The sequence below is a fragment of the Pinus tabuliformis genome, chromosome 8 (assembly GCF_031772625.1).
Source record: "Pinus tabuliformis cultivar Carrire ecotype Pingquan chromosome 8, CPIR1, whole genome shotgun sequence".
Taxonomy (NCBI): Eukaryota; Viridiplantae; Streptophyta; class Pinopsida; order Pinales; family Pinaceae; genus Pinus; species Pinus tabuliformis.
In genome coordinates, this window is record NC_142294.1 from 1,763,288,004 (window position 1) to 1,763,300,012 (window position 12,009).

At 38.1% G+C, this 12,009-nt stretch overlaps 1 long non-coding RNA gene and 1 pseudogene across 1 annotated transcript; both read left to right on the forward strand.

The window, feature by feature from the left end:
• Positions 1-234: 234 nt before the first annotated feature.
• Positions 235-2,166, forward strand: LOC149243185 (SNW/SKI-interacting protein A pseudogene; annotated as a pseudogene).
• A 3,699-nt stretch (positions 2,167-5,865) lies between these two features.
• On the forward strand, positions 5,866-11,363 carry LOC149243186 (uncharacterized). Its single transcript, XR_016246692.1, has 4 exons — positions 5,866-6,007; positions 6,165-6,290; positions 10,748-10,840; positions 11,013-11,363. It is a non-coding gene; the product is annotated as an uncharacterized LOC149243186 (long non-coding RNA).
• Positions 11,364-12,009: the final 646 nt, after the last annotated feature.

The following is a 12,009-nucleotide window of genomic DNA, read 5'->3' on the forward strand; positions in this document are numbered from 1 at the left end:
ATGAAGGGATCTTAATGAAACTAGAAGAGATACCCAATTCCTTGCCTTAATTTTAATGTTATTTTAGAAAAGGTATTTTATTTTCCAATATTTTTCCATTACAAATCTAGGTAACGGGGAGACTTGAACCTCAATAAACTCATGAGATAATTTCATTATGCCAAATTATTTTACGCACCACCACTAAACTTACTCACCGCCGAAAACACAAGGGGAGAAAATCGATGGGATAAATCTTTGAAGGATTTATTTAAATTTCAACGAGCCGGCTGCCGACCAACAAATTCACATTGTAACCTGCATGGTCCCGTATAAGTATTTTGACAGCTTACCGCAGAGAGGGTTTCATTTTTTCGATCAGGGTTTGGTGCTGCTCTCCGATGTTCAACTGCAGAGCTTCGAAGAGAATTTGAAATTCTTCGAACGGCGCGCCGATTCTTCATTCCACGGGTAAAAATATAAATAAAACCCTCAAATTATTCTCTCTGCAGAAGCGCCAGGTTTCATTTTGAAGCTCTTTTTGGACTAGGTTTCAATTGTATTATCTGTTCTTCTGTGTTCAGTGCTTAGTCCGTTTTCGAAGATGGCAGGATCACTACTTGGGAGCCTTCCAGCTCCCAAGGTAAACAACGGGCCACAGTATGATTTTGCTTCGGATCCATGGTTCAGGGATCGGGTAGATCAACACCAGCCCAATTCGGTCGTAAAGGTTAAGCAAATACCCCCTTACGGGAAGCGGGCAGGATTTGTCCCTCGCAAGATCGAAGACTTCGGCGATGGGGGCGCCTTCCCAGAGATTCACATTGCCCAATATCCACTGGACATGGGGCGCAAGGAAGAAAGGAAAGACACCAAGATTCTGCCCGTGAGCGTTGATGCCCAAGGATCCTCTTGAGCCTCCCAAGTTCAAACATAAGAGGGTACCAAAAGCTTCCGGATCACCCCCCGTTCCTGTTATGCATTCACCTCCGAGGCCTGTGACTGTCAAGGATCAGCAAGACTGGAAAATCCCACCTTGCATCTCCAATTGGAAGAATCCCAAAGGGTATACAATTCCGCTCGACAAGCGTCTTGCGGCTGATGGAAGAGGGCTCCAGGAGGTCCAGATTAATGACAACTTTGCGAAGCTTTCAGAGGCGTTGTATGTAGCTGAACAGAAGGCCAGAGAGGCGGTTGAGATGAGATCCAAGATCCAGAAGGAGTTGATGCTCAAGGAGAAGGAGAAGAAAGAACAGGAACTGCGTGCTCTGGCTCAACGAGCTAGGATGGAGAGAAGTGGAGCAGGTGCAGGTGCAGGTGCCGGAGCCGGTGCTGGTGGTGGTGATAAGGTCGCTATTGGAGTACCTGAAAGGGCAACTGTCACGCCCTTTGCAGGTGGCAGTGAAAGGAAGACGGAGTCTGATCGTGATGCCCCCAAGGAGAACATAAGAGAGAATAAAGAGGAAAGAGAGGAACGGCTTAAGCGTGAAGCGCTTCGCGATGAGAGGAGAAGGGAGAGAGAAAGGGAAAGAAGGTTGGAGGCTAAAGAAGGGCACGTTGGGAAGAAAAGCAAGATTACCAGAGACAGAGACCGTGATGTTAGTGAGAAAATTGCGCTCGGAATGGCCAATACCACTGCAGGTACAGGTGAAGTTGCCTACGATCAGAGACTATTCAACCAGGAGAAGGGCATGGAGTCTGGATTTGCAACTGATGATCAGTACAATATTTATGATAAAGGTCTATTTACTGCTCATAACACACTGTCCACTCTTTATAGACCCAAGAAGGATGCAGATAATGAAATGTACGGAGGGGCAGATGAACAGCTTGATAAGGTGCTTAAGACTGACCGTTTCAGAGCTGATAAAGGATTTGCTGGTGCTACTGAAAGGGGTGGACCTAGGGACAGACCTGTTGAGTTTGAAAAGGATGCAGAAGAAGCTGATCCATTTGGTTTGGATCAGTTCTTGACGGAAGTGAAGAAAGGGAAGAAAGCAATGGACAAGATTGGAGGTGGAGGAACCATGAAGGCAAGTGCTGGGTCTGCAATGAAGGAAAGTTATGAAGGAGGCTCCAGTAGGACTCGTGTTGACTTTGAGAGAGGGCGCTAAATTTGACTATTGCCAAAAACTGGTAAGCGCTTCTTTTGTGAGAGGTTGGTCGTTGTTAATGCCTCGAGAGAAATTTTATTGGGTGATTTTATACTTGATATGAATGTGAACAACCAAATTAAAATTCTTCTCTTTAGTTACAGAAACGACTTGTTGCCACAACTCTTTCAAGTTTCATGGGTATGTACTTAGCCATGAAATCCAGGGCAAAGCATGTCACAATGCATTTAGTTGTGTCATGCATACAATAGTATTCTCTTAAAATTTGTAATTTTAAAACAGTCCTATTGTTGTAATTTCTGTTTTATGTAATGACTAAAACTGCAAAAGGGTTGAGTGTATTACTGCCCACTTTAATTTCCAAAGTGTTTTAAAAAAAACACGATTTCAGTTTGGTGCATTTTAGTTCAAAGATTTCCAAATCGTTATCCTTATTATTGGTTGGATGCAAATTTGTTTTGGTAGATATGCTTTTAATGGTTAAATTACTGTATTTATTATATATTTGCTTAAAATTGTATAAATTTTAACTCAGGAGAAGTATTTATATCATAGGTAGGCTAGTGAGCTGGCACTATGTCATCAGAACAATAAAATTAAGATTGTCTAGTGCATCTTAACATATTATGGGGGCTTTAGCAGAAAATTATCTCTCTCTTGAAACTTTGTCGAAATGTTACGAAGTATGCAAAGTTGCTCTCTATACATATATGGAATCCCAGTTTTATCATTTAGGCCAGCATTATGCTTGTGGGTTCATTCTTGCTAGATGCAAATAAATTGAGTATGCGTGCTGTTGATTAAGAATTGGTTAAACACTGTAGTAGGAGAAGCAGTTTGCATTTGACATACTTATAATGCCCAATTGTAATGATATTAGTTTTTTGATCCCATATCAGTAGAAGACAAAATCAATTATCTTCTTGGTCACAATTATTTGTGTAGGTGTGTAAAAGGAGAGAATTTTAATCTTACTGTTATTGCCTCATAACTGCTGAACTTCTTTGCTTGTATTTCAGTGATACTAAGATGTTGAATAAGAAACTGGTTCATTTTGGAATTTAATCTCAACAGAAAAATGAATTTAATCTCAACAGAATCAAAATATTGTACATTTCCCCCAGCTATACATTTGAGTTACATAATCAGCTAATTCCCCAACTGAGATCTGGTTTGCGGGCTTTTAAAGATATCTCAGAATATATAGAAATGGCTGAGTAACTAGCTATTGTTTACATGTTCTATTTTTCCCGTGGGCTGAAAGAGAGACTGATGCCTACTTGTAAAATTTCATCGGACAATGAAGAAGGTCCTATGGGACACTCTCACCCTAAGTCATCTCATTGGGGAACTAACATTTTCCACCCTATGTTGAGCAATAGGCATGATACAATATCTCATCCATCCTATTGCTTCTTGATCTTCCAAACAATAACCCTCAAGAGTCATGTGGTAGAACACATTGCATCATATGTTTGGGTGAGATTCCTGACTTACCAAAGACAAGGATCAAACACCATAGCATCCTTCCAACTTGTTCTTTCACAGCTTCTTCAAGGGTGTGAGGGTCAACTTGAATAAACCTGTGAATACTTCTTCAGGAGTCTTGTTGTCCAATGATTGATGGGGTACCTGTTTTGAACATATACAACTGCATTAGTTGCTTCCCCCAAAGGAACTTCAACAACTTTTGATCATGGAGCATGGCATGGGCAACTTCTACAATAGACCCGTTCTTCCTTTTGGCTATTCCATTTTGTTTGAGATTATAGGGCACAATCATCTCTTTCGTGATGCCTTCTTGCAAATATTTATGAATTCATTGGAAATGTACTCTCCACCAATGTCAGACCTGAAGATCTTAATTTTCTTTCCAGTTTGATTTTTGACCAAGGCTTTGAAATTCTTGAACAAATCGAAGGCCTCATCCTTATGCTTCATGTAATATATCCATGTCTTCTTTAAAATATCATCAATGAAGATAATGTAGTAGAGATGACCACCAATGTACGGGCATCAGACCACATATCTCGTAATGACTGAGATGGAGGATGTCTTTTGTATTTTTGTCTTGTTCTCACTAGAGGGAAATGGACCCCTTCTCTTCTTTCCACTAGCACATCCAGGACATACTCCATCGTGTTGGGCTTGAACATCAGGAATTCCAGAAACCAATTTCTTCAATTTCGTGAGGACTGATCATCCAATTTAACTGATGGAATCATATATTATTTTGGCCTGCTAGATTTGTTTGGGTTTGAAAATAGGCTTCTAGGCTAAATTTCACACGTCTAACTTCTCTCTGCTAATCATCTGCTGGAACATCATCACATCATGGATAAGTTTTGCATGTGTTAATTTTAGGTATGATCTATGCTTAGAGCAATTTACTTCAATTTTTCATATTAGCCCAATGACAATATTCAGATTAGCAATCGCATCAACATGATAGTAAAGTGCAGATAGAACATAAACATAAACAGTAGAAGACAAGCCAAGAGAAGAGGACACAAGATGTGGCACCAGCCAGGGACAAACCCCAATGTGGGGAACCCTTGATCAATTCTTCTTATAATCTTCAATAGTTCAGCAGAGAGAGAGATAGTACAAATACATAAATCTGAGAGAGAGAGATCGTACAAATACATAAATCTGAGATTTTATGACAGCAGAAGAAGGTACATCATTATGACAGTCTTCAATCATCAAGAGTGCTGAAGCATATCCTGATGCAGCATTCTTCAAATCGCTAGCTGCTCCAGCAATTCTGGTTGCAGGCCAAAACTCCCTTGACTGTGATGAATGGCTAATCTGATCAGTCTCCGAACAGTCCTAAGACAGCAGCCCCAAGGTAACCCTTGCTATGGTGCTATGGCCCGTGGCCTAGCACATAGCAACACTGAAGAAAATGTCTTCAAAACATCGCCAACCGAATGCTCAAAGCATCTCTTAAAAGTGCTGTAGACTTCTTGCTGCACTGCTGCAATTCTGGGACTGTTTAGGGCACCAATCACAGTCCCTAACAGTTCATCAAACTAGCCCAGAATTGCTTTCCCTTTCTGCGGCTCTCCTCCAATAAGATGCTGCCCTCCATGCTGCTTTTTTAGAGCAGATTCAAGCCTAACATAAGGACTGTCCACCCTCCAGCAAGTCCTAATCTTGGCCTTCAAGATCAGGGCCTTGGCCTTCCAATCAGCAACTCGGACCCTTATGAAATTTTGAGATCAGGCCTTGTCATTCACTGTAACTTCAAGATCACAACATGACTTAAGTCGCTGAATATGATTGACAACTTCTGGTAAAGTAGATTTATTTGATTCTTTATTTTTGTGTTTAATATGGAACCTATTAGTTCCTTTACCAAAACACCACATCCCCGCAATAGCTCTCAACATAGATATTTTATTACTTCCATTTTGGCTCATTATCAATGAGTAATCTCCTTTAGTGTTCCCTAATGACAATCCTTCAATAAGAGTCATAATGCACTATGGTGTATGCATTATGGTAGGTTTGCAACCAAATTTCCTTAGTGGAGCAACAACTGCATTACTCCCATCTACAGTACTGTAAGAGACAGCCCTGTCAGGAACAGAGTATCGAAGAACTTCTTCTCTACAGAAATAGGCTTTCATATCAGCAGAACTTGGGGTGATAGTGATTGAACTTTTTTGAGCTCTAAAGTCCTGAAATATTTCCTTTTCATATATACTTGTTGGCATTTATGGTGGTGGTGGGGTAGGAAGAAGAACAATCTGCTGAAGAGTTTCATTCCAATTTTTCATCCAATGATGGGAATCAATGGAAGGAGCGTGGTGTAGGAACAGTAAAGTTTCTTAAGCACAAGGATACTACAAAGGTTCGGCTGGTCATGAGGCAATCCAAGACATTGAAAATATGTGCAAACCATTTAAGTATGTAAATTTGTTTGTTTGTTTTTTTTTTGTGTAATTTCCCCCCTGAGATTGTAATAGCTTATCTTACGTCCAAGTTTTAAGAGGCTTTCTGTGCCGAGAATTTGTGTTGATCCTTATTATCTGGATTATATTGTTTTTTTTTTTTGCCTTGCAGTTCATTCCCCAATGTCACTTCAGGAGCACGCAGGTAGTGATAAAACTTGGGTCTGGCATGCAACTGATTTCTCAGATGGGGAACTGAAGGAAGAACTCTTCTGCATTCGTCTTGGCTCTGTAGACAGTGAGCACTGTTCTTAGACTCTTCTAATCCTTGTTATGATCTTTTATTTCTGTCTTGTATTTTTCTTTGATAAAATCAATGTTTGAGTACCTATATTCTTGGATCATTTCATTGAAGGGTTGATTTTGCATATGTTCTTAGGATGCTTTTGTGCAGATTATAGTGGGTTGGTAAGGGATCCCCCTCCCCAAACACCCTATCAGCATAGTTAAGACTTGAGTTTAGGGTGGCTTTAATTATCTCTGGTAATAGCAAATGATACGGAGGATTGTGCATAACCCACCCCCTTTTTGATTCCAATAAGCAGAGGTGGTCACTATGGTAATCCGATTTCAATTTGTAGTTAGAAAATGGGGTCACAACTTTCCATATTTTTTGTTTTGTTTTGTCTTTTTACATCAAACAATAGTATATTTATTAGAACCATAGTCAACTAAACAAACAGGAAACAATTTATTTGACAGGTGGAAGAAGTGATAGGCTTAGAGCAATTGAATTGTAGGCCATGCTTCTTGACAAATTGATGAACAGATGTCTCCTTACTTGAGATTTAGGTTGGCACCATGGCACCATCTTGTCCATCATTATACACTAATCTTGTCATTATCTTCTTCACTGTGAATGACTGGCCTGTTCCCTGCAAATAAATCTGGGCATAGAGGAGCCAATCCAAGAACAGTAATCTCTAGCACAAGACAATATTAATGATCTAAATACCTAATCCTGAAGCTTGAGTTTGATTTTTCTCTACTGGTTCTGAATCTCTGATTGAGAATCTCCCACTCTTCATTATCAAACCTTCTCCTTCATCATTGGCATCAGCTGCACTGCTGAGGTACTTTGGTTGGTTGTCATTGGACTTGGGAGCTTGAAGTTTCAAATGATTATAGTAACAGAGAGCGAGAAAAGCCAGTCCACACCCACTCAAGTTTATGACTGTAACCTTTTCATTTATTACAGACAAAGATTATGTTATGAGCAGCCAGTCCTTGACAAGACCAGCAACATTCATAGTCAAGGCTGAAGTCTTTCCTATCAGAAGAAACACTGCAAGATTAAGAGCCAAGGCACAAGCAGAAATGTCATGTAATCCAAATCAAAGGAAGAGACCCTGATTATCAGAAATGGGTATTCTACTAAGGCCCAGGGGGTGCTGAGAAAAACAAGGCAACAAGGAGCAACAAAGATGTGATGGGATTCAACTTAATCCCTTTTGATGTTCGTGGAATAACCAATTGGGTAGTCTCACATGCAACTGCACTTAACTGGAGAATCACCTCCCATGCATTCATCTTGGCCTCCCCATAAGCTGAAATAGTAACTCCAATGGATATGGCCAACATATTGGCCTCGGGCTCACCTTTATAAGCTTCTTTCTTTAGGGAAACCACAATCAAATACACAGCAATGGGAATTAGAGCTTTCAGCATTTGAAATAATGATACTGAGAGGAAAACATAGGCAGAATTTGAAAACCAGAGACCCAAAGAATACACTTATCAATACTATGGGTTCAACGAGCTTGAAGACTCTTACAATAGCAACAGCCAGTGTTGAGTAGAAGCCCATGTGAATCATGGTGGGACTGATCACACTAAAGTTGTCAAGCAATGGCAACTCCAATGGATATGGCTAACATATTGGCCATGGCCTCACCTTTATAAGATTCTTTCTTCAGGGGAACTGCAATCGAATGCATATCAAATGGGCACAAGAGCTTTCAACATTTGAAATATCGATACTTTGAGAGACATGCACCAAGGGCTGCATCATTTAGGATTTGTACTCAGTTTAGGTGTCATATTCAAGGGGAAGTTGTTATGCTTTCCACCACTTCATAGATTGTTAGAGTGATGAAACAAAAGAGGCTCCCTCTTGAGGCTAGATTATGTCATTCATATCAGCTGTGTTGTTGATGTCCTAGCTCAGCCAGGTCTTGCCAAAACTCTGTTGAGGTGCAAAATTTATTATAAACTGAAATGTCTTCACAAGAATTGACCTCATAAAATGCCATAATTACAAGATATGCCATACATGGCTGTGATTATGGCTCGCAAGACCCTTAGACTTTGAGCAATGAGGCTCGCAACATCACTTACGATTATGCACTCTACAATTCTGTGACCAGCTGAATGTCAAGCAATTGAACCACGATTTAAATCCTATTTTGTCAGCAATAAGTACTATACTTTGTCTTTATTTAGTGTAGAGAACCAAGCACTTATTCTGCTCATCTATAGAAGGGACAATGGTTGTTTGCCTATGAGGTATAAGGAAATCCTATCAGATGTTTTGTATTTTCGTATGGAATTGAATCATACTCCTGCACACTGTAACATTCATATATATCAACCTGTAGAGGCTTTAATAACACCTGGTATTCTGGTTAGTGATTTTATTGGACCTCATGTGCATATCCTACATGCACAGGATGGACTATTCATATGTTACAGGGTATTATTCGTATTATTTAGGGTGCACATCTTCAGGTGCTCAAGAACGATTACTAGAACAGTCAGTTAATTCTGCAATTTAAAGGATGAAAAAGGAGGTTATAGGAGTCTAGTTTTGGTTCTCATCCACAATGTCACACTAGTCTGCCTGGGCATGGTTCTCATGGTTTAATAGTGACTTGAGGAGTCATAATACCATAGATCACTAAACACGAACAGCTAAGGTAGCCCAAGGACAATAGCCACCTTTACACATTAATTAACAGGTCTTACATTAATTATCCTAGGGGGTTTTAATACTTCCAAATGCTTAAAAAATAGTTAGCAGAGCATTCACATTACACATTCCAGCAATCTTTTCTATAAACCAACCAAATGCAGTCAGGAGAGCCCTCCTTTTAAACTATACAACCTTATTGTTAGTATGATCAACCTTATTTTAATATATAGTGTGACAAACCGTATGTGACAGGCAAGTGGAAAACTTTTCTCGCAATTGACTAAGCGACGTCCTGCGAGCCAGACTTGAGACGGAAACCCTCGTCAGAAGTATATGCTTGGCTCTTTTCCAAACAAATGAAGAGTCAATGAGGTTTTGTGTAATCACTTTTGGTATCGTATTGGGTTATTGTTAGAAGCGATAATTGGATTCGGATTCTCATCGAGTGAGTTGTTCTGCTTTCTCAATTTGAGAGGGTTTGTTTGGAGGGAAAAACGAAAGAGGACATACAAGAATAGTGAGGGGAAAGATGCAGAGGAAGAGGATTGAGAACATCGCCAACAGGCAGGCTACATTTTCCAAACGTAGGTGGATTGCTGAAGAAAGCTTACGAGCTCTCGGTGCTCTGCACTGCAGAAGTTGAACTTGTGATTTTCTCCCCAGCAGGAAAGCTCTATGAACTGTTTTTTAGTGCAAATCCTACTATTTTGATTCTAATAATCATGGCTATGCAAACCTCATGAGATTCTTACTAATAACCCGGTGGTGCAAGCCCTAGTAAGCTCGATGTTGAAAAACTTAGTGTAAAACCTCCAAATCGCTGGTTTTGTTGTAGTGCTTATTGGAGAGTATATAAAAAATTTCACACCTTTTTATGAGATATGGGAGGAAAACATGTTAAAGATTTTTAATAAATATAAAATTTCCAAAATGATGCTAGTTACATGTGATTCTTTTTTCATTGTTTGTGATTATGAAAAATGAAACTCAATGTTTTTTCATTAGTGCACGCATATTTCATTATATAATTGCATATAGAAAAATCATTCAAGAGCCGATAACAATAAAAGTGAAGAATTTATGGTCCAATATTATATTTAAGGGAGATGTTTAAGGATGATGTTTGAATTTTGTTTTTCATTTTAAGACATTTGGAGCAAATATTAGGAAGGACTTTGAGAAAGGATTGTCCTTGATTTTCGAAAATGGAGTTGTTCCTTTCCAGCCATATGCCCCAAGTGACCATCAAAGGGAGAGCTCATATTTTTTTTGGATGTTTTCTCTATAGCCATTTTTTTACACATATCCATAGAGTCCCCATGCCATTGATGTGAATTACTTGTTTGGTTTTTTTTAACCAAACAAGAAAAATTAAAAAAATGCCTCAAGATCAAAGACTGAAACAAAGACCTATTGACATGCCTTTTAAAGTATGGAAAGAACTTGTAAAATCATATGAGAAGTTGGATGCACAAAGAAAAGCCGACAATGAGAGCATTCAGGTATTGAATTTTTCATTAAAAATTATTTAGAATGTATTAATACTTATAAGTATCTTAGACATGTATTTGTGTGAAAATAAATTGAATTGGTTTATGTTTAAGGACAAGGCATCCAAGGCGAGGTTAACCAAGACAAAAGTCACTCATCGTAGTGGCCAGAAAGGTTTAAAAGCACTGATAACAACCTTTGTAAGTATATTAAACATGTGATATTTTTTTAATAAATTTTGTACTAGAAGAAAGTCATTGTTATCTAATTTCTCCCTATTTACTGATTGATAGGAACTAAAATATGGAAGACCTCCAAATCATTTGGAAAAGGAGGTGCTGCAGCAAAAGAGATGGGTTGAATTTGTTGTTTGGATGGACTCTATGGTATGTAATCTTAGTTGGATTTCCAATATACTTTTAAACCATATTTTCATTTTATTTTTTAGTACTATTAGATATTATATCTTACCTCATTTTATGGTTAACATTGTATAACAAAAACATGCGTTGTGTTATGTAATTAATACTAACATGTAATATTGATTTTTTTTGTCAGAATGCTATAGGTAATGATTGCCAAGACGATGATCCAAATTATGTTCAACATATATCAGGAGATGATGAGGATGAGGATGAGGATGATGGTGGTGAAGGAGGAGATGATGATGATAGTTGCGGTGTTGGTGATGATGTGGATCAGAGTAATGAGGATGGTCAAGATGATCATGAGGATGATCTTGGTGGTGGTAGCTAGGCATGCACATGCATTGTTTTTAATGAAGAAATTATTGTGTAGAATGACATTGTTATGTTTAGATGGGTGTTGTGAATTTACCCTATATCAATGAGACATTTTGATTTTGTAATCATACGATGAGTTTGATTTATGTATGTTGTTAATTTATCGTAGAATAACGATATTCATGAAATATTTTGATTTGTTAATCATATTTGAATTTTACTTGTTTTGATTAAAAATAATACTGATTTTATTAGTATTATGTTGCTATTTTCTACATGTTTTGAAAATTGTTAATGACACATTGTTATTTTGTTGGATGGATGTTGTCAATTTCTCTTAAATTTCTTTATAAATGATTTTGAATTGTGATATCTGCTTTAATGATATTTAGAAACTATCATATATTTCACTATGAATCTATAAAGGGGGTCATATATGTAAAGAAAAATATACTCTATATAAGAAGTCAAATGCGGATGTAACCATGGATGCAAAATTGAAAGTAAAATTGGATGTTAAACTAGGAATTAATACAAAATGCAAACAATTGACATACAAAATGTTTTAAATTAGAAGTGAAAAATTGTGCAATAGTTGACACAAAGAAGGGAACAAAACATGGCATACAAAAGGATATCAAATTGGGCAAAAACAAGGACACATAAATGGGCACCAAATTAGATGCAAAAAAAGACAACAACTAGATGTAAAATAAGATGCAAAGTTGAGTGTTAAAAAGAAGCAAAAAATGTTACAAATTAATATGCCAAATGATGATGCAAATAATGGTGTAAATTTGGGATGCAAACTT